The sequence below is a fragment of the Geotrypetes seraphini genome, chromosome 2 (assembly GCF_902459505.1).
Source record: "Geotrypetes seraphini chromosome 2, aGeoSer1.1, whole genome shotgun sequence".
NCBI lineage: Eukaryota > Metazoa > Chordata > Amphibia > Gymnophiona > Dermophiidae > Geotrypetes > Geotrypetes seraphini.
Genome location: NC_047085.1, coordinates 525,660,096 through 525,683,994, shown reverse-complemented (window position 1 = coordinate 525,683,994; position 23,899 = coordinate 525,660,096). Strand labels below are relative to the sequence as shown.

The 23,899-nt window shown below is 42.6% G+C and overlaps 1 long non-coding RNA gene across 1 annotated transcript; it reads right to left on the bottom strand.

The window, feature by feature from the left end:
• Positions 1-520: 520 nt before the first annotated feature.
• Positions 521-18,016, bottom strand: LOC117355697. The gene is made up of 6 exons (XR_004538436.1): positions 17,786-18,016; positions 17,399-17,421; positions 16,023-16,049; positions 14,260-14,283; positions 2,631-2,686; positions 521-710 (listed from the first exon to the last, which is right to left on the bottom strand). It is a non-coding gene; the product is annotated as an uncharacterized LOC117355697 (long non-coding RNA).
• Positions 18,017-23,899: the final 5,883 nt, after the last annotated feature.

Sequence of the window (23,899 nt, the reverse complement as noted above, 5' to 3'; positions counted from 1 at the left end):
GAAGTGTATAATCTCCCAATTGGGGAGATTCTCAGTGGATCCTCTAATACCTCCTTCTACCAATATTCTTTCAAGATGTTTCAGTCTAGGCCATCCATCTTGAGAGGACGACTTTATTTACCTGCTTGACTAAACAGTGTCTACTATAACTTTTCATCTACAGCTGCTTCCCCAATGAAGCAATAAACATAAGTATTTGGGAAGCCCAGTCTGGTGTGTGACATGTTTTGCCACCTGGAGAGGGAGGGTGATTTCAAACTCTGGGATCTCCTAAGCAGGATACATGACCCCACTGCCCCTTCCACTGACTCAGGGGGTGGCTACATATTTGAGACAAGAACCTCACCCTTTCTCTATTACCCTAGAAACCAGGGTTAAAGGGGGAAACGGGTTCACCAGTCTGCACAAATTCATGTTTTATTCTGGTTGTCTCTGTAATCCACACAGAACTTGTGCAATATTGTAATTGTACTTGTGATAACTCATGTCTCAAGAGATGAAGGAAGTAGAACCAGGAATGTGAATGCTTTTACTTTATTGAGGAAGCGAAACAAGGGACAGCAGAATCATGAGACATCTCTACAGAATAATAGGCTTCAAGTGCTAGATGATATGGAAGAAGATCCCTTGTATGGAAGAGAAGAGTACAGAGAGGATTCTACGGTGGCCATTTGGCACATTCCTTTGGCTGATAGCGAGGCCAGGACCTTCTAGAAGAGAGAAAAAGACAAGGAAATACTGAGCAGAGGCAATCTGAGAGAAAAACACAAAATCTTTCTGAAGGGATTATCGTAATCAGTATTGAAGTGGGAGTTGCTTCAAAAACACATTGATTAGGTGTTGTTTAGGTCTGAATGCAGAATTTTTATTTGGATTACAGAGATGTAAAATGAAAAAAACTGTACGATGGCCTTCTAGCCACTCAAGCAGCAAAACTAGACTTCCAATTCTCCAATTTACTGATAACGACTCCAGACTACAAATCGTTTAGAAAAGAAATAAAAACCATCCTACTCAAGACATCCTTGAAGACAAACTAACTCCTTAAGACTCATCCCAATTCTCTGAAGCAACTCACTCTACTCTTCAATTCCTCTGGAAATGGCCAGATAACTTCTTTTGATTATGAATTTTTGGAAATCAATTTGGGACCCAATTAATTGTTTATTAGATAACCCAGTGGCATTATCATATGATACTGTATTGTTTGGTATGGAGATGAGAGCAAAAAGTCAGATTTCTACAAATAATAACAAATTATTACTTATAATGACTGGGGTTGCCATTCAACAAATTACGTATAATTGGAAGAATTGGAGTAGATTAAATTATAATTTCTGGTGGAATTCCTTGTGTCATAATTATAAAATGGGACGATTTATTGCAAAACAGAGAGGATATTTTAGGAAATTTCAAGATGTGTGGGAGCCATTAACAAAATATTGTATTGATTAGAGGACATTATTTTTATTTTTTTCCCTTAAATTTATAAGTTCAATAGTGGTGGGGGAGGGGTGGGGGTAATTTTATTGGTGCATATTGTATAAGGTATTGATTATATGATAGGAAGGGTGGGAAGGGTGGGAGATAAAAGCATTTCCTTTGTATCATTGATGATTAATAAGTTAGATATTTAATGTTAATTTTGTTTGGATTTACTATCACACTTATTGTAAGTTTGAAAATGAATAAAGAATTTTAAAAAACCCATAAACTTCTTTTGTAATCCGCCTTGAACCGCAAGGTACTGGCGGAATAGAAATCACTAATGTAATGTTACTTCCTGTTTTTTCATGTTCCTGGTGTTCATACGGTAGATCTCTAATAAAGACCGATTTCTTTCCAGCTCTTTACTAACATTGAAAAACTAGGGGTGATTAGTTCTGGGGAAGGAGGCTGCTAGAAGATCCAGGTTTGTGCCCTACCTGAGTGGATTTGGACCAAGTCCTCAGGGACCACCTGCCAGTTGAGTTTTCAGGAAATCCGTAATGAAATTGCAAGAGATACGAGGGTTCTTCAAAAGGTTCCTGCACTTTCATATTTCCATATTTTTTATATTCTTTTCTGATGGCTTTAAGAAGTTAGTAGGATGCTGGGAAAAATGTATCATAAAACAGATTGATTTTGTGGAAGAGTGATATAATTTCCTTTTGAGATATTTAATAAATAGTGTTCAAACAAGTAAAAGTGCGGAAACCTTTTGAAGATCCCTCATATATTTAGCACACCCTTTCTCCATTACATGCAAATATCTCTCATGCATATTCATTGTGGGTGCACCGACTGGCCTGGATGTCCCTGAGGACTGGGTTGAAAGCCACTGCTCCACCTCCTTTCCCCAATCCCTCTGCAGTGCCCACAGACGCAGAGAAAACACTTCCTTCAGGGCAGCTCCCAGAGCCAGCAGGTTGATGCATATGCCATGGCTATGAAGCTCAGGTCTCCTGCAAAGCTGCATAATGTTGGGGTTCATGGAAGCAACACTGCCACCTTCTGCCAACACGTGGGATCATTTTAATAAAGATTATGTCATAGACCAGAGAGAAGGAGGTGGCTAAATGATTGGTAATTGCTGTCTTTTACCTATGCTCAAATTGCTAATATACCTAACAAGAGGAAGTTGGATTTACCAGCAATTAAGTCCCAAGGGATTTCTTTAACGGCGTTTGTTTATCCAGTAAGGTTTCTGCAAGAAAAAAGAAACAAACCAGGTTCAAGGGAAGAAGGAGAGCGAGATCCTAGAGAAAAGCAGCAAAGTCACTTCAAAGGGATCAACCAAGAGAGGCACAAAGATGCTCACAGATAGCCACACAGCAACACTCATACATGCACACGCACAGACACACATGAACATACATGCACACACACGAACACATATGTATACAGAGCTAGACACAGTTGCTACAAAGAGAAAGTTTTGCTGATACAGTAACTCCAAAAAAGAAGCAGTTTTGAAATTTACAACAGTTGAGAAGAACAAAAGTCTGGACTTACCCCTATATCCTTTATTTAAAGGGAAGAACGAGAGCAGAGATTTTAGAGAAGAGCAGTAAAGTCACTGTTCTGTCAGCAAAGGCATCAATCAATGGAGGTGTGCAGACACCTATGAACACGTCTGTGCACACACACACACACGCTAACAGATAGTGAATGCAGACAAGAACAGACACATGTACCGGGAGCATAGCCACGGAAGGTCCCAGGCCCACCCAGTTTCACCTAAAGCCCACCCAGAGGCAGTGCACACCAGCTACCAAGGATTACATATCTCTCAGTCCTTTTTCCTCCCTCACCCCTCCATGGTATTTCAGTGAATTATGGGTGTCAGGCCAACCAATACAATGCTGGACCTGTGGGGAGATGGGTGCTGAAGGGAATAATAATTAATCATAATTTATTTTTATATATCACCTACCCAGCAGTTCAAAGCAGTTTACACAATAGGTTCTCAGCATACAATATAATAATAACATCATACATAATATAATTCTAAGTAACTAATACAAGCATAAAACTAAAGAATAAAAAACCACAAAATAAACTAAAATAGTATAGATAAAAAGATTAAAAGTATATTATAACTACATGATAATATGAAAATCAATAATGTACATTATATTGTTTAAACTAGCTGAAGGCCTGGCGTTGCACGGGTATTTAAATATAATACGTGTGCAGGTGGGCCGCGAGACCCCCAGAACATATCAACCCAGGTAGTGAGGGATCTGCATTCCAAGTTTCGTTCAAATCGGTCAAGCCGTTTTTGCGTGATCGCGGCACATACACATACATACATACACACATACATACCTCCGATTTTATATATATAGATAAGTGGGTTTTAAGATCTTTTCAAAATTGATAGAAAGTAAGAAATGGAAATTGAAGGGGGAGAGGTGCTGACCCTGCGGGAAAGGTTGGGTCAAGGAATGGAGGTACTCCATCTGTGGGCAGGAGGGCTAGGGATAAGAGAGAGGGGTGCTGAATTGGTGGCGGGGGGACTGGGAGCAAGGAGAGGTGCTAGACCTACAGGGTGACTGGAGGCAAGATCTGCAAGGAATGGCTGGAGAGAAGAGATAGAAATTATAGAAATGCATGGGGGAGGCCTGTATAAAGGGTCAGGACTGGAGGGAAGGGAGAGAAGTGCTGTTCCATAGGAGGATTTACAGGGAAGCAGTGGCATGCGGAGAGGGCTTTCAGGGGATTCAGTGGGCAGCCTGCTCAACCAGTCAAACTGCATCAAACAAAAAGGAAACCAAAAGGGAAAAAAGCAGGGCTCTTGGGCTGGGGATTCTCTGAACCCCCTGGTCTGAATTTGATTGGCTGAGCACCATTTGCCATATGGGTGTGGGGTAAATCTCCTGAAGGCCCTGACCACATGTCACTGCAGGGAAGGGAGAAAGATGCCAGACCAAGGGGTTGAAGAAAGAGGAAGACAACTGATTGACCCACAGTGGCAGAAAGAGCCGGATGCTGAAGGAAGAGAAGAGAGAGAGAATCAGAAGTTGGATGGGTGGTGTGGACGATGCAGAGAGGGGAGAAGATGGACTCAGAGGAAACACAGGTGACATGATAGACACAAGGCAGTGAATCAAAGCTCTATGTATGCTGTATGGGGATGGAGTATGACCACAGAGGGATAATACTTGTCATGATGGGTGTGGGAACATGGAAAGAAAGAGACCATTTTGAACATGGGGACACAGAGAGAAGATACTAGATTTTTGGGGAGAGCAGGGACTCAGGGAGATGCTGTACATAGGAGGGCATAGGGACAAAAGCGTTGATGCTGGACAGAGAAGCTAGAGATAAAGGAGTGAGGATGGATGATACTAGACCAGAGATACTAGACAAGGAACTATAGGAACACAGAGAAGGGAGATGGAGGGTGAACATGGGAAGAAAAGAAATGTCAAATGGACAGGAGATCCTGGTGAGTGAGCTAAGAGACGAAAGAGGGAAGCAGAAATCAGAGACTGGGACCAACTTGATTTGAAAAATAAAATGAACATAGAACAAAAGGTAAAAAAACCCAACTATATATATTTTTTGTGATTAGAATGTGTCAGGTTTTATTGTATTTGTTGCCAGAGTGGTGTTAGACATAGCTGGGACCCCAAAGATCATTACCAGGTTGAGCTGCCTTCAGCTTCCAGTGGTCTTGTGGCTCTTTCTGGCCATGGGGGTCAAGGGCAATTGCACAAGTTTCATTCCTCTAACACCATGTGCTCTCTTTACATTTTTCACAGTCACCTCCTCCTTCACTCTTCTCTGCTTCTGGAAATGACTATGCCTCCTTTGGGGTCAACTTTGGAGATTGTTGTCATAGCCACAGGGTGCTCTCAACCCGGTCTGGTTCTGGCTCCTGGCTCATAAGAATTTCCGCTGCTGGGTCAAACCAGTGGTCCATCGTGCCCAGGAGTCCACTTACGTGGCGGCCCCTAGGTCAAAGATCAGTGCTCTAAATTAGCCAAGCCTCACCTACATACTTTCCAGTTGAGCAGAAACTTGTCCAACTTTGTCTTGAATCCCTGGAGGGTGTTTTACACTATGACAGACTCCAGAAGAACGTTCCAGTTTTCTACCACTCTCTGGGTGAAGAAGAACTTCCTTACGTTCATACAGAATCTATCCCCTTTCAACTTTAGAGAGTGCCCTCTCATTCTCCCTTCCTTGGAGAGGATGAACAACCTGTCTTTATCTACTAAGTCTATTCCCTTCAGTATCTTGAATGTTTCTATCATGTCCCCTCTCAATCCTGTCACCATCTAAAATTAAATATAGTCATTACTGAACTCCTTTTCTTTCCTCCTAAATCCACCTCACCTCTTCCCCCATTCTCTATATTAGTAGATAACACTCTTATACTCCAGTCTCTTCAGCTTTCAACCTCAGAGGTGATCTTTGACTTGTCGCTCTCCTTCTCCTGGCATATCCAACAGATTGCTAAAACTTGTCATTTCTTTCTCTATAATATTGCTAAAAATCCTTCCTTTTCTTTCAGAGTACGCTGCCAAGACCCTCGTCACCTCTCATCTGGATTACTGCAATGCACTTCCTGCGGTTCTTCTGCTAAACCATTTCTCTCCCATTCAATCTGTTGAAAATGCTGCTGCATACCTCATATTCTGTTGGGGTCATTATACCCACATTACTCTTCTCCTTAGGTTGCTTCACTGGCTCTCTGTCCATCTCTGCATACAATTCAAGCTCTCTTTACTGACATCAAGTGTACTCACTCTGCAGTTCCTCAGTATCTCTCCTCTCTTATTACTCCCCATACTCTCCCCAGGAACTCCATTCGTCAGACAAGTCCCTCCTGTTGGTACCCTTCTCCCTTACTGCCAACTCCAATATCCTTCCCTTCTACCTTGCTGTGCTGCATGCCTGGAACAACCTGCCTGCCTCATTACATCAGGCTCCATCTCTGACGGTATTCAAATCCAGGCTGAAAGCCCAGTTATTTGAAGCTGTGTTTAAACATAAACATAAATCAATTTCTAGACCACTTAACCAAATAGTTCTAGGCGGTTCATAAAAGATGAACTTAACTATTATCTGAGTGAAAATTTTTTTCCTCTTATTGGTTTTAAAAGTATTTCCCTGTAACTTCATTGAATATCCCCTAGTCTTTGTAATTTTTGATGGAGTGAAAAATCGATCCACTTGTACCCGTTCTGCTCCAATCAGGATTTTATAGACTTCACTCCTATCTCCCCTCAGCCATCTCTTTTCCAAGCTGAAGAGCCCTAACCGTTTTAGTCTTTCCTCATACGAGAGGAGTTCCATCCCCTTTATAATCTTGGTCGTTCTTCTTTGAACCTTTTCTACTCTGTCACATCCGGGCTCTATAAGGATACCCTGAGCTGACGGGTAGCGGCACGTTGTTCACTTCTGGCGTGGTCCCTTTAGAATTAGGGTATCCTTTCAAGTTGGCTGCCACTGGCAAATGCCTAACCAAGCTTACTTCCAAAGATTTAAAAAAAACATGGTTGTCAGAATGACCTTGGTTCAAAACACAAGCTTTATTCGGCCACCAGCCACAGGATCATCATGCAACCCAGGTTTCCCTGGTAGCATGAAAATAATACAAACAAAAAGGCAAACGTTTTCACTTCATTCACTGAATCTCACTAATAAGCTTTGGGCTTGCTTGACAAACCATATACAGTCCCCTGTACCAGAGTCCTTCAATCGGGCATATCTCCTGATGCCAGTGCAAAATACAGTCCATTAGCTTTCAATAAAGCTAAGCAGTGCAACCGTTAATAGAAACAGCTTTCCCATGCAGAGCCATAGGAGGAACATTCATAGTAGTGGGTTTTTTAGCAGTGCAATCACTCTCCAGCTGGGCTGGAGCTTCCCAAAGGAAATGGAGCAGGATTACTCTCAGATTCTTAATCTCTGTTCCTAAGTGACATGCAGGCTAATTACCTTACACAGTTGCTATGCTAATCAGTTCCAAGCTGGGCTCTTGCACAGAGTCCTGAAACCAGGGAGCCTTAAGTTTTACCAGGCTAAAACTACAGCCTAGTGTTTGGCTCAGCTGCTCACATTTCATAGAGAGGAGAAAACTGTCACATTTCTTAGAGCTCAGCAAACCAGGCAGAAAAAAAACACCTTTTCACAGACTCACAGTTAACTCAGCTATCTCCATTTCCTCTGGCCAGCTCTCAACCACAGTGCTATTATCTTCCACCACCATCGGCTCTGGGGAAAAGAATTCTGGAAGTAAGTTACCAGCCAGCTCTTCAGTCATCTCCCAGTCAATGATGTGGAACTGCCCTGCAGAGTCTGAGGCAAGCTCAGCTATGTTACATAGTAACATAGTAACATAGTAACATAGTAGATGACAGCAGATAAAGACCCGAATGGTCCATCCAGTCTGCCCAACCTGATTCTATTTAAATTTTTACATTTTTTCTTCTTAGCTATTTCTGGGCAAGAATCCAAAGCTTTACCCGATACTGTGCTTGGGTTCCAACTGCGGAAATCTCCGTTAAAACCCACTCCAGCCCATCTACACCCTCCCAGAAATTGAAGCTCTCCCCAGCCCATCCTCCATCAAACGGCCATATACAGACACAGACCATGCAAGTCTGCCAAGTACTGGCCTTAGTTCAATATTTAATCTTATTTTCTGATTCTAGATCCTTTGTGTTCATCCTACGCTTCTTTGAACTCAGTCACAGTTTTACTCTCCACCACCTCTCTCGGGAGCGCTTTCCAGGCATCCACCACCCTCTCCGTAAAGTAGAATTTCCTAACATTGCCTTTGAATCTACCACCCCTCAACATCAAATTATGTCCTCTGGTTTTACCATTTTCCTTTCTCTGAAAAAGATTTTGTTCTACGTTAATACCTTTCAAGTATTTGAATGTCTGAATCATATCTCCCCTGTCTCTCCTTTCCTCTAGGGTACACATATTCAGGGCTTCCAGTCTCTCCTCATACGTCTTCTGGCGCAAGCCTCCTATCATTTTCGTCGCCCTCCTCTGGACCGCCTCAAGTCTTCTTACGTCCTTCGCCAGATACGGTCTCCAAAACTGAACACAATACTCCAAGTGGGGCCTTACCAATGACCTGTACAGGGGCATCAACACCTTCTTCCTTCTACTGACTACGCCTCTCTTTATACAGCCCAGCATCCTTCTGGCAGCAGCCACTGCCTTGTCACACTGTTTTTTCACCTTTAGAACTTCGGACACTATGGTGTCTACTCTGTTACAAATCTTGGTATTATCTGCAAAAAGGCACACTTTTCCTTCTAACCCTTCAGCAATGTCACTCACAAACATATTGAACAGGATTGGCCCCAGCACTGATCCCTGAGGGACTCCACTACTCACCTTTCCTTCCTTCGAGCGACTTCCATTAACCACCAATTAATATTATAAGCCTTCCTTTGTTTTATAGAGTTTTATACTCATCTGGATTGGATGGGTGAGTGGGGGGAAGATATTTCTAGTATTATTTGGTAGTTATAAGTTCTGTTTTATTGTACCAATTGTTGTATTTTTTATATGCACTTTGTGTATGTTTGAAAATGAATAAAGATTTACAAAAAAAAAAAAAAAAGATCTGAGAAATCCTTTTCCAAATTTAAATAACTTAGGAAGATTTATTTTTTTCAGGGTAACTCTAAATGAAATTCATGGCATCAGTAAATCTATTATTAAATTAACCATTTGAATAGTATATTGTTTTTATATTTTTTATTTCATTGTAAGAATATCTCTTGTTTGATTGTTTCCTCTTTCCTATTAATATTGCCATTCTCTTCATCGTGATTTGTTTTGTAAAAAACTTTGATCTTTTGCGTTAAGAGACACATCAAATGAAAAATAAAAATAAACATAATGAAAAGAACCAAAAGATTGTGGGACAGAAAATCAGATGTACCACTTTGTAGTTTATTATGTGGCCAAATAACTTCATATCAGTAGGCTGGTATCAAGATATGAGCTTACACTGGAGGCTTCTGTGCTGTGCTGCTCATTTGTAGCCTCTTAAACTGCATGGATTTTTTGTGACTATCACGTTTTTATATTTAAGGCAGCCAAGGGCCCTATAAGACCCCTGAGGAAGGCATTTTACTTTGCTAGAACTCGGCCTGTGTTATTTGGTTTTTATCTTGTGGGTCACTTGTGACTATATATATCCTTTGTAGTTTGTTTTTAAGTCATTTGGGCACTGGTATGTCTGATCTGTTCCACAATCTTTTTGTTGTTTTGCTGCTTCATCTCCTTTGTGCCACCTTTTGGATTTTGTTCTTTTGTCTTAAGGCATTACTGGTGCAAGATATTGTATTCAGTTCTGATGAATCAGAGAAATTAAACAAATTTCTGTAATTCTGGATAATGTAATGGGCCTGTTTGACAAACTGAACAATAGCAAATCAACTGGACCAGATGGTATACATCCCAGAGTGATGAAAAAATGAAAAATGAATTTGTAGAGCTATTGTTAATAATTCGGAAATTTTAATTAAAATGCAGCATACTACCAGAAAACTAGAGGGTGGCCAACGTGACGCTGATTTTTAAAAGGGTTCCAAGGTTGTTCTGGGAAATTATAGACCAGTGAGGCTGACGTCAGTGCTGGGCAAAATGGTTGAGACTATTATAAAGAACAAAATGACAGAATCTTGTAAGTATGGATTAATGAGAGAAAGCCAACATGGATTTAGTCAAGGGAAATCTTGCCTCACCAATCTACTGAATTTCTTTGAAGGTGTGAATGAAGATGTGGATAAAGGTGAGCCATTTGATCAAGTTCAAGTTTCAAGTTTATTTAAAATTTGATTACTCGCCTAACTTGAATTCTAGGTGAAATACAATAGTAAAAAAAAGGGGAATACAAAATTTAAACAAAGACATATAAAAACTAAATACAAAGAGAAAATGACAAATAACAAGAAGGAAAGAGGAGGAACCCCAATAAAGTTTAGGCTAGAAGACATTAACGGAAAATATAATGGGAACAAAGGGAAAAATTCAATACTGCTGAATACCTATTGACAGGTACGAAAAGAAGAAAGAAGTTAAAAAAGAAAAAGTAAGATTAAAGAAGAACACCAGATTTATCTGGTGTAATATAACATTAGCTGAGCTGATGTCACCTGCTGGTAATATTTATTAAATGATGGTGTGGGTAAAATGGGGGGCAGAGGGTGAGGAGAATATATGAAGTTTTGTCAAGGGTCTATAGAATATGGATTGACAAGTTTATAAGAGGAGTTAAGAAAGGGTTAATAAGCAGGGCTTGTAAGAAAGAAAAATGATTAGGGAGGTTTTTAAGCTGATGGGGTGGAGCAGTCACGTGATTGTTGGATGTTATGGCAGGCTGGAGTGAATTCTGTGAGGAAAGGGGAACAGTACAGTGCTTTCTTCAGGAAAAGATTATCCCCCCTTCCCTCCCATTTGTGCTGGTGTTATGTTTTGTGTAAGTGTTGTGGAGAGGAGGTATGTGGGTACAGGTTTTATGTTGACTTGTGTAGGTTTGGTGGAGCTTATAGGGTTGGGGGAGGTGGTCGCAGCTTTGGGTGGGGCAAAAAATGGGGTTTGGCCCAGTTTGATCTGGGAGATGAGCAGTTAATAAATAAATAAATGTAACACTTGTATGCGATACCGCTGCGTTGGGAAGCATGGCCTTGCATCACCATGGTTCATGTTTGAGGGAATGTTATAAGTTTAAAGACTTTACTGGAGCTAGTTTCAACACTGAATAGCTCCCTGGGGGTGTGTGAAATATGCATTGGGGGTTTGTTGGTTTTTGGACACGGATTGTATTGTAAGTGGAGATAATATTCAGATAGATAATAAAGCTGCGGCCAAATATTTCTTCCAATAAAATTGAGTTGTGTGATTATTGATTGATGGTGATTAGCTTTCAGTTGCAGGTGACGGGAATGTGAATGCTAATGTTATGTACAGAATAGTCTTTAAAAATGAAACATTTCAATGAACTCTTTAAATTTCTCTAAATTTGTTTCCACTCTTATATGTAAAGGCAAGGAGTTCCAAATCGTGGGGGCGGTCACTGAGAATGTTGTCGTATGAAGAGTACTGATAATCTTTAATGAGGGTACTAAAAATAGATGTTGAGATATAGAATGAGAGCAGTGATTTTAGACAAGAACTTCTCATGGGAAAGTCATAGAGCAGCAAAGTCACTTTACAGGCATCAAGCAATAGATGTACCGTATTTGCCGGCGTATAAGACGACTTTTCAGTACCTTAAAATCCTCCCCAAAGTCGGGGGTCGTCTTATACACCGGGTACTGTTTACATGCCCTTACTTTACATTAGAGAGCTGCATGGGAACGGGGACGACGGGAAACCCGCGGGACCCGCGGGCATCCCGCGGGTTCCCCCTTCGGTTACGGGGATCCCGTGGGGACGCCCCTAGGGTCGCGGGGATCCCGTGGGGACGCCCCCTAGGGTCGCGGGGATCCCATGGGGACGCCTCCGAGGGTCGCGGGGCTCCTTCGGGGCTGGATGTACTCAGTCGCGCGGCTCTTCTTCTCCCTACCTTCTCTGCTTGCAGCACAGAGCCGAACGGAAGTCTTCCCGATGTCAGCGCTGACGTCGGAGGGGAGGGAGGGCTTAAACAAAGCTTAAACAAAGCCCTCCCTCCCTCCGACGTCAGCGCTGACATCGGGAAGACTTCCGTTCGGCTCTGTGCTGCAGGCAGGGCAGGTAAGGAGAAGGAAAGTAGCCTCGCGGTTCGAGTGGCTACCAAGGGAGGGGGCGGTTCGCCCCGCCCCGGTTGCAGCACAGCCGGCCAGGTCCCCTTACTTTTGTGGCACTTCCCCGACCGACCGATAACAGCCCGGGTCCGACAATCCTCCCTGCCCTGTAGCCGCGAATCTAAATTACCTTTTTACAGCAGCTGTAAGAAGGTAATTTAGATTCACGGTTAAGGGCAGGGAGGTTTGTCGGACCCGGGCTGTTGTCGGTCGGTCGGGGAAGTGCCACAAAAGTAAGGGGACCTGGCTGGCTGTGCTGCACCCGGGGCGGTAGAGAAAGAGGGGGGGGAGAAGGACGCTGAAATGCCATGGTGAAGACAGGAGGGGGGGGAAGGACTCTGAAAGCACTTGAAGACAGAGGAGGGAGAAGGACGCTGAAAGCACATGGGGGAATACAAAGGGGTGGAGAAGGACGCTGAAAGGCCATGGGAAGGGCGGGGGGGGGAAGGACTCTGAGAGCACTTGTGGAAGACAGAGGGGGGAGAAGGATGCTGAAAGCACATGGGGAAGACAAAGGGGTGGAGAAGGACGCTGAAAGGCCATGGGGAAGACAGAGAGGGAGAAGGACGCTGAAAGGACATGGGGAAGATGGGGGGGAGAAGGACATTGAAATGAAATGAGGAAGAGAGAGTAGGGAGAAGACGCTGGCAGGGAAGAAGACAGATGCTAGACTATGGGGGGAGCGGAGAGAAGAAGATGGGTGCCAGACCAATTTGGAAGGGGGAAGAAAGGGAGAGGCACAGTAACAGAGCAAATGGAAGATGCAGAAGGAAGAGAGACAGTGGATGGAAGGAATTGAATGAGAACATGAGGAAAGCAGAAACCAGGCAACAAAGGTAGGAAAAGAATTCTATTTCTTTTTTTTTTTTTTTTTTTGCTTCAGGATAAAGTAGTATATTAGTTGCGTTGATAAAAATTTATAAACATTAGAGGCTCTGGTAGAAACCCGTTTACAAAGTATGTATTCTTCCCAATTAATATTTTCAAATTAATAAAGTCTTTTTGCTTATTTGTAAATGGGTTTCTACCAGAGCCTTTAATTCAGTAGCATAATTAAATGAAATAACTATTTCTGAAGTTTATAGGGACGGGCGGGGATGGAGGGGATTCCTTGCGGGGACGGGTGGGGACGGAGGGGATTCCTCACGGGGACGGGTGGGGATGGAGGGATTCCTCACGGGGACGGGTGGGATTCCTCGTGGGGATGGGTGGGGACGGGTGGGATTTCTGTCCCCGCGCAACTCTCTACTTTACATGCCCTAACATCTCCTTCCTTACCTCCTTACGGTGCTTACGGTACTAGTAAACCTGCCGGGACATCAGCGGGGCCATGGCAGGACATCAGTGTGACAAGGGTGCCAGCTCCTTCATCCTGCGCAGCGGGAAGCAGCGGCGCTCTGGCCCCACCCCTTTTCTCTTTACTACGTCTCTTGCACATGCGGCCGTGTGTGGAGTCTAGCCCTTAAGGAAGTTGCGGGGGCGAACAGGAGGCTTTTGAAGGCTTTTAAAGGGAAACTGTCATGCCAGCAAACTTGCTAGGGACTTGCCCGGCACTTGCTCTCTCCCTCTATGTGTTATCTTCCTTCTATCATTGACAGTTTCAGTTTGGTTAACAGTTTAGAAAACAAATAGCATGGCAGCTCCCATGGGTTTATTGTTCTATTCAGCTTTAGTGAATTAATTAAAATTGTTGAAATAAATTCTGATGTTCTTTTAAGTTTTATTTGTTGTGCAGAAGGTGTGCGGAAGAAGGGGTAGTCTTATATGGCGAGTATATAACAAACTCTATATTTTAACTGTAAAAGTTGGGGGGTCGTCTTATATGCCCAGTCGTCTTATACGCCGGCAAATACAGTAGATACACTGACACAGACACAGATATGAACCCAGTAACGTAAATTCACACGAAGACAGACACAGTGGCTACAAAGAAGTAGATTTTGTGATACAGTAACATCAATTTAATATACTTCTGCAATAGTTCAAAAGAAATAAAGTTTGGACCTACTTGATCATCACTTGTGGTGTTACTCTAAATGGAAGAATGAAAGCAGTTATTTTAGATAAGAACTTCACCTTGAAAGAGACCTAGGGGTGATGGTGGACACAACATTGAAAGCATCAACACAGTGCGCGACGGCCTCAAAGAAAGCGAACAGGATGTTGGGTATCATTAAAAAGGGTATCACGACCAGGGTGAAGGAAGTCATCATGCCGCTGTATCGTGCAATGGTGCGCCCACATCTGGAGTACTGTGTCCAGTACTGGTCGCTGTACCTCAAGAAGGACATGGCAGTACTTGAGGGGGTCCAGAGGAGAGCAACTAAAATGATAAAAGGTATGGAAAACTTTTCTTATGCTGACAGGTTGAAGATGCTGGGGCTCTTCTCCCTGGAAAAGCGGAGACTTAGAGGAGACATGATAGAAACCTTCAAAATCCTGAGGGGCATAGAGAAAGTGGACAGGGACAGATTTTTCAGACTGTGGGGAACCACTAACACAAGGGGTCACTCAGAGAAATTGAGAGGGGACAGGTTTAGAACAAATGCTAGGAGGTTCTTTTTTACCCAGAGGGTGGTGGACACATGGAACGCGCTTCCGGAGGTTGTGATAGCCCAGAGCACATTGCAGGGTTTCAAGGAAGGTTTAGATAAGTTCCTAAAAGATAAGGGGATTGAGGGTTACAGATAAAAGAAGAGGTAGGTTACAGAAATGGTCAGGAACCACATTACAGGTCATGGACCTGATGGGCCGCCGCGGGAGCGGACCGCTGGGCGCGATGGACCAATGGTCTGACCCAGTGGTGGCAACTTCTTATGTTCATACAGGAAAGTCCCAGAGCAGCAAAGTCACTTTATTGGCATCAATCAATAGAGGCAGACAAACATATGAACACACACACAGTGGTACATAAGAAGATAAGAACATAATAATAGCCTACTGGATCAGACCAATGGTCCAACTAAATCAGTAGCCCATCCTCATGGTGGCCAATCCAGGTCACTAGTACGTGGCCAAAACCCAAGTAGTAGCACTATTCCATGTTATCGATCCAGGGCAAGCAGTGGCTTCCCTCATGTCTTTCTCAATAACAGACTATAGACTTTTCCTCCAGGAAATTGTCCAAACCTTTCTTAAAACAAGCTACGCTATCCGCTCATACCACAATCACTGGTTTTGAAAGTATTTCCCTGTAACTTCTTTGTGTCTTTATAATTTGATGGGAGTGAAAAATCAATCCACTTGAACCCGTTCTACTCCACTCAGGATTTTGAAGGCTTAAATCCTATCTCCCCTCAGCTGTCTCTTTTCCAAGCTAGAGAGCCCTAACATTTTTAGTCTTTCCTCATATGAAAGGAGTTCCATCCCCTTTATCATCTTGGTTGCTCTTCATTGAACCTTTTCTAGCACTGCTATATCTTTCTTGAGATAAGGAGTCCACAATGAATGCAATAGTCAGGTGAGGTCACACCATGGAACGATTCAGAGGCATTATAACATACTTAGTCTTGTTAACCATCCCTTAGTAAAAAATATAAGCGATTTATTAAATATGAATAAAAACTTGAAACTTGTCACAAACAGACAGATACAGACATGCACATAATTCACATAAATAAGGTATAGGCGGAATAGAAGTCCCTAATGTAATGTAAATGAACACAGAGATAGACACAGTGGCTACAAAGAACAATATTTTCTGATACAGTAACATCAATTTAATACTTAATACTTTTGCAATAGTTCAGAAGAAATCAAGTTTAGACTTACCGAAACCTGATCATTATTTTCACTGGCCTGAATGGAAGGATAAGAGCAGTGATTTTAGAGAACTTCTCATGGGAAATTTACAAAGCAGCAAAGTCACTTTATTGGGATCAGTCAACAAATACAGACACAGAGAAATACAGAGACAGACACACTGTGGGACCGGGATCCTGGCGAGGCCTAGTAACTTCCCAGAATCCCCGTCTTGGCGCGAGCGTAACCGTGGTGGATCACAGCGGCCTGGTGCCTCCCATAAACTGCACACCACACTGGCCGGGTTTTGTCCAAATATATTACTTTTATTTATCCACAAGGAAAGTTTCAAACAAAAAAGGTCACAATTTGGCATTCAAAGTAAAAACCCAAAACATTCCATTTTTCTCTTGTTCTGCTTTCTTTCTCTCATGGGCCAGTTCTTTTCACTGCACCCTCAGTGCTGGCCAATTCAAGTTCACAAATTAAGAACATAAAATACCGTTCAGGTTAGGTGTTATTTCCCCAAGCAGTGCTAGAACCGTACCTGCATTGCTAATAGTTAGGCTACCTGGTTCTAGGCACTAATTAGGCTTCTGGTAGATTTGAGTGGCAGTTCCCTTTTACTAGGAGCAGAGGGACTTGTGCTCCCCCAGGTGTGGCCACTGTACCACTCATCTAACACAAAAGTAAATTCAGCAGCTTCCAGCCCAGCTTGAAACACGGATACAAAATCCTTCACAAAACATAAAACTCAAAAAGGAAGAAACAAAAAAACCCTTTCACCAAGGAAAAAGGACATTCAGGCTTTCCTAAACCTATTCCCATTCCATAGGGTGTTCTTCCTCCGAAGACATAGCATTATTCTCCATGTCACAAACCTCAGACAGTGTTTCAAGGTTTTGCATTTCCCTATCCTGGTGAGAACTTCTGAAGGCTGGCCAAAAGTTAGCTGCTTTAGCTGGGTTCCTTCTCAGCTTCCCCTGAGCTTCCAGTCCCAGCTGTCCCTCCTCTCTCACTGACGAGGGAGCTTCAGAAAAAGGGAGACTCGGCACATAACCACGCCCCCTCACAGCAGCTTTAGCTAATTCCTTAAAGAGCCCTGTCCTTCCCGTTCCAGCCTGAGCTCTGTGAGCTTTTAAAGGGACAGGCTCCCTCTTAACCTTGTGCTCAGGATTTTCCCTATACTCAGGATATTTCTTCTCCTTAGTCCCTGGCACATTATTAATGCTTCCCTGCTCTTTTCCCTGGGCTTTATTAGGACTAGCCAGATCCCTGTCACAACACACATATACACAGAGGTAGACACAGTGGCTGCAAAAGTGCAAAATGTTCTGATACAGTAATATCAATTTAATACATTTTACTTTTGCAGGAGTTGAGAAGAACAAAAGTTTAGAACTTACCGAAACAACGTGACCTCTAATGCCTGTCAAAGAAGAGCTTGAATTTAATGTTGCTGCTAGGTTTATTTGGTAGTCTAAGGAAAATACATTAATTAAGTTAAAGATGCCAATAGGTTTGATATGCCTAATATAACCCTGTACTCATTCTCTGTGACAATTTCTTTGCAAACCACCCCCTGCCCTGGTAACTGTAACCAGTGGAAACTTGTCAGTGGGTACCATGTTCCTACAGTTAAACAACCACATTTAGAATATAAACAGCACCTCTGTCTCCCCATGCACCCCACTAACATAGGAGAGAGATGTCGGTCATAAAGCCTTCTAGGTATTCACAGTGAATATGGAGGCTTCTGCTCAAAGTCCTGTAATAATTTCAAGGTTACTTACCCTGGTAGCAGAAGCTCAGAGCCACCAGCAGAAAAGCTACTGCGATCTTCATGGCTGGGTTGGTTGTATATTGAGTCTTGAGCTTCAATAGACAAAGGAATGTAGGTAGAGAGCCCTGCGCTCAGAGCTCAGATATATACTGTGAATATTCTCCATACTCCGCCCAGGATCTCCGGTGACAGCTCAGCTTCTGGCATCATCTGTGAGATCATCTGACTCAGACCATGCACCAAATCTTGAACAAGTGCCAATCTTCTAAATCTGCTTAAGACTTTCTTTGAGAAAAGAAAACAGGTAATGTACTGACTGACTTGCATTTGTAAATCAAAGGAAAGACGTGTACAAGGCACATCAGATATTGACAGGTTTGAACCCCAATTTTGGATATATTTGAAAGTTCCCAGAATCTTCTGAAGCTATTAATTTTCCTAGTCACCAATAAGTAATTCTAGGAACCTTTTCTGTATGGAAACAACATTTTTCAGTAAAATCAGGTATTAATAAAACTGTAGAGGGAGAAAGGATCCACTTTCCTTTTTGTTTTTTTACAGTATAGGTGTAGGTTACTCCTTCCTGACTCAGCTAGGGAATGAGGTCAAGAGGGGCAGTCTATGGCATAGAGCTGCCCTTATTCTCTCCAAAGTTGGATGGAGCACAGGGTCAGCTTAGCCATAGGCAGACTTAAAGTTGTTGCCTTGGGGTGCAAGTTTTGGATGATGGCAGAGATCTACTGCTTCAAAGCCACATAAACTGACAGAACCATTAACAGTCTTCCAATAACCCCTTCCTTCTATGCTTGGAACTGCAGCAGATTGTTCTCCAGCCTTCTCATTGTCTGCCTCCAAATGAAGTCTCTTATCTGTTCAATGATACCAGCTTTGCATTGGGGTGGGGGCATTGAAAATGATCTGATGTAGGTTAAAATCATTACAAAATATTTATATCTTAATCCTCTGATTAAACAAAATGTATTATTAATTGCTGTAAATGGTATTTCAGTCAAAGTCACATTGGATGGTGTGGATAACATAAGGACAACGATTGTGAAGCATGGAAAAAAATCCAGAATTTCACTGTTAATATTTAATGCTAGAAAAGCAGGGTTGTACATTTGGGCTGCCCAAATCCTAGGGAGTGGTAGAGCACCTGTGCAAGAAGAGGAGCAGAACTTGGGGTGATCATATCTGATGATTTTAAGGGATTATGACTTGAATATCGCCTATTTGTACAAAGCAGTTTACATATAGGTACTTCAAGCATTTTCCCTATATGACCAAGTGAACAGTGGAAGATTAAGTGACTTGCCCAGGGTCACAGGGAGCAGTGTAGGGTTGGAACCCAGAACTTCCCGAAGGCAGCCAAATAGATAGAAAAGGAGTAAAAAAAGCCAGAAGGACGCTTGGCTGCATAAGTAGAAGAATGGCCAGTAGGAACAAAGGAGGTGATAATGCCTCAGTATAAACCTCCGTTTAAAGGACTGGTATAATTGGGGCGATTGCACCTCAAAAAGATATAAACAGGATGGAGTTGGTCCAGAAGGCAGCTACATAAGAACATAAGAGAAGCCAATGTGGGACTGCTCAAAGGTTCCTGAAGCCTTTTATCCATGTTTCCAATATGGCCAACCCAGGTCGCAAAATCCCAAAAAGTAAAATAGATTTTATGCTGCTTATTTTAGGAATGAGCAGTGGATTTTCCCAAGTCCATCTTAATAATTGTTTATGGATTATAGGAAAATATCCAAACCTTTTTTAATCCCTGCTACGCTAACTGCTTTCACCACATTCTCCAGCAATGAATTCCAGTGTTTCATTACATAAGAACATAAGAATTGCTGCTGCTGGGTCAGACCTGGTCCGTCGTGCCAAGCAGTCCGCTCACGCGGTGGCTCTTAGGTCAAAGACCAGTGCCCTAACTTAGACTAGCCTTACCTGCGTATGTTCTGGTTCAGCAGGAACTTGTATAACTTTGTCTTGAATCCCTGGATAGTGTTTTCCCCTATAACACCCTCCAGAAGAGCGTTCCAGTTTCTTACCACTCTCGGGGTGAAGAAGAACTTCCTTACGTTTGTACGGAATCGATCCCCTTTTAACTTTAGAGAGTGCCTTCTCGTTCTCTCTACCTTGGAGAGGGTGAACAACCTGTCTTTATCTACTAAGTCTATTCCCTGCATTATCGTGAACATTTCGATCATGTCCCAACTCATTCTCCTCTTTTCAAGGGAGAAGAGACCCAGTTTCTCTAATCTCTCACTATACGGAAACTCTTCCAGCTCCTTAACCATTTTAGTCGCTCTTCTATTGACCCTTTTGAGTAATACTGTGTCCTTCTTCATGTACGGTGACCAATGCTGGACACAGTATTCCAGGTGGGGGCCCACCATGGCCCAGTACAGTGGCATGATAACCTTCTCCAATCTATTTGTGATCCCCTTACCATTACTAGCATTCTATTTACCCTTTTCACTGCCACTGCACATTGCGCAGATGGCTTCATTGACTTTTTGACCAGTACTCCCAAGTCTCTTTCCAGGGGGGGTCTCTCCAAGTACTGCACCGGACATCCTGTATTCTTCTATTGACATGCATCACCTTACACTTAACCACGTTAAACCTCATTTGCTATGTTGCTGCCCATTTTTCGAACTTGTTTATGTCACGTTGCAGGTCTTCACAATCCTCCTGCATCTTCACTACTCTAAATAACTTTGTAATGTCTTGCAAATTTAATCACCTCACTCATCGTACCAATTTCCAGATAATTTGTAAATATATTGAAGAGCAAAGGTCCAAGTACCAATCCCTGCGGTAATCCACTCGTGACACTTTTCCAGTCCGAGTATTGTCCATTTACCCCCACTCTCTGTTTCCTAACCGCCAGCCAGTTTTTAATCCACGTGTGTATTTCACCCTGAATTCCATGGCTCGCAATTTTTCAAAGTAGTCATTCATGCGGAACCTTGTCGAACGCCTTTTGAAAATCCAGATATAAGAACATAAGAAGTTGCCTCCGCTTAAACAGACCAGAGGTCCATCTCAGCCACCGGTCCACTCCCACGGCGGCCCATCAGGCCCATTGCCTGAGCAATGGTCCTTGACTATTTCTATAACCTATCTCTACTCCTATCCCTATAACCTACGTCAACTCTTATCTGTACAATGTCGACCTGTTTACTCCCTCGAAGAACTGCAGAAAGTTTGTCAAGCAAGATCTACCCATTTTACTCTACTCAGTCTATACCTCTGTCATGTCTCTGCTGAGCCGTCTCTTCTTCAGGCTGAAGAGTCCTAGCCACTTGAGGCGTTCATCATATAAAAGTTGTCTCATCTCTTTTACCATTTTTGTCGCCCTTCTCTCTATCTTTTCTAATTCTGCTATATCTTGTTTGAGATGCAGCCACCAGAATTACACACAATATTCGATGTGTGAGTGCACCATGGAGCGATACAAGTGCATTAAAACATTTTCATCCTTGTTTTCTTTTCATCTCCTCATCACTCATAACATTGAATTAGCTTTCGTAGCTGCCACCGCTCACCGAACTGAGGGTTTCAATGTATCCTCAACAATGGACTTCGGTGTGCATATCTTTTAAATATGAAAGGGTATTTGCAGGAAATTGAATAAGCTGTGGGAACCTGTAAGAAATTATAGTAACTGCTAGTTTCATGGGTATTCTCTCTTGACATTATAACGGTACAAAGCTGACTTCTACTTTTAGACTACCCTATATAGGCATGATTGCATTGTATTGCTCAGTATTATATCTGCACATGCCCAAATCAAGGCCCCTTTGAATGCTGCTAGAAGCGCATCTTGTGCACCTTGTCTTTCAATTTTCAGCCAAACCTGTTTATTTGGGTAAAATAATAGTGGAAATGGTTTTGAAAATTGACCATTCCCAACCACTGACTTCTGCATTATGATAGGTTATGAAATGCAAGTTCACAAAGCGTGCAGTAGATCTATCTGAGACAGAATGAATTGCTAAGAGGAAAAAGATGGAGTCAAGTACATACTTTCTTTAAAAAGAGGTCACTGCTCTCTCAACCTTGCACAATTCTTCCTCGTCTGTTCTCTAGCCAAGAGCCAATAACTAGAACTGTGCCTAAAATGGCATTGGTTAATCTTAACAGAAAAATGAGGAGTGGATGAAGATAGAGCCCTCCACTGGGTTGCCGAGCTGGCCCCCTTGTTGAAGAAAAAGCCTCAAATTACTGGTGAGCGCACACAAGCAGTCAAAAAGACTTCTGATATTTCCCAGATTAGTGGAAAGTCCATTTTGCCCTGAGGAGGAGGTTTATGTACCGTGAAACGTTGGCTCGGAATATATGGACTAAGAACTATGTTCATACCATTTTTGAAACTGGCTTGGTGTTGGTCATGTTGATGAAAGTTTTTTACGCCAGTGATGTGGATGATGGTGGTTGGGCTTGCGTGTGCTCCCCAGTAACCTGAGGCTTTTTCTTTCATCGAGAGTGCTAGCTCGGTGACCCAGTAGAGAGTTGTATCTTTGCATTGTTTTAGTGGTTAAATTTATACACACCCAACATATGCATTACTAGTCACCATTATTAGTAGTCATATGGGAGAGATGAAACAGCAGACAATTACCATGTGCTAAACTTCTAAAATAATACAAGCTCAATGCTGGCATTAAGGCCCTAACACACCTTAGTAAAAGGAGCCTTATGTCTAGCAGTTTATCTAATTATCTCCTCTCTTTGTTGAGAAAACTGAAAAGCAGCCATCAATTGATATGATTTCCATATGCTCAGAGATGTGACGCTCTAATGGGGAGTGTTTGCCCCCCTCACGGAACTTTCCATCCTGTCATAACATATGTTGTCCTGATTTCAATCAATCTCTGCTTTTCATTGTATCTATGTTGTAAATCTCTTTTTTTCTTTTGGGCGTTTTATTTGCTCAATCTACTATTTTATAGCCTGACTGGAATTGAATGTATGCCAATAAATTAATAGACAAGTGAAGTAACCAACGTCACTTATCTTGAATGCGGTTAGGGGTCCTGACGTGGCCCCGTTTTGAAATCTGCTCTTTACAATTAGACAAAGTTAGTGGCAAAAGTCTTGCTGTGTCTTGGCAAATTGGTTGTTAAACGGATCTGTGAACAACAGGAAACAACTTCTTCAACCTTCTTCCAAGACTTGTTGGTGTAATCACAATTTGACCCTGTTCCTCGGGAAACTTCCCTATGGATAATAAGAAATTAATCCACATCAACAATTTGGCCTTAAAGTCTACTCCAGCGTGATTAGATAATGCGCTTGATTTGAAAGGCTTGTGTTGAGTAGGGGAGAACACACACTCAAGATCAGCTGCTGTACCTTGTGGTGTCACGTTGACTGTTGCGTTAAGGTTAGTGATGCCAAATACACACATACATAGCACACGCTAATAGTCATGCATGAAACTTACGCCTATTCTTTTCATGGACACTGGCGTTCTCCATGTCCTTAAGTAGAAGAGTTGAGGTTTAGTGCATGTCAATGTGTGTGTGTGACCCTTAATGTTGTCCTACTGTGGACACACTCTGTCACACATGGAAGTTACCCCCTTTTACCAAACCGTGATAGCGATTTTTAGTGCTAGCCGGTGTGCTTAATGCTCTGCACCTGACGATCTATGAGTGTCAGGAGCAGCGCAGAACATTCAGGGCGCCAGTTGGGGCTAAAAACCGCTATCACAGTTTGGTAAAAGGCGGCTTAGTGATGGGTTGATCTCACTATTAGTAAACAGCAAATGTGGCATTGTGAGACTCAAAGGTGATAAAGAAAAGGCCAAATTGCTTAAATATTTCTGTTCTGTGTTCACGGCAGGACCGCAGAAGACAAACGTGAATAGGGATGGAGGAGTAATAGCTAAAATCAAGGTAGACAAAGCGATGGGGCCGGATGGTGTACATCCGAGGGTGCTGAAGGAACTTAGGGAACTTCTGGTAGCTCATCTGACCGACCTTTTCAATGCATCTCTAGAGTCGGGAGTGGTACCGGAGGACTGGAGAAGGGTGGATGGGGTCCCTCCCCATAAAAGTGGAAGTAAGGAAGAAGTAGGGAATTACAGGCCAGTAAATCTGACTTCTGTGGTAAGCAA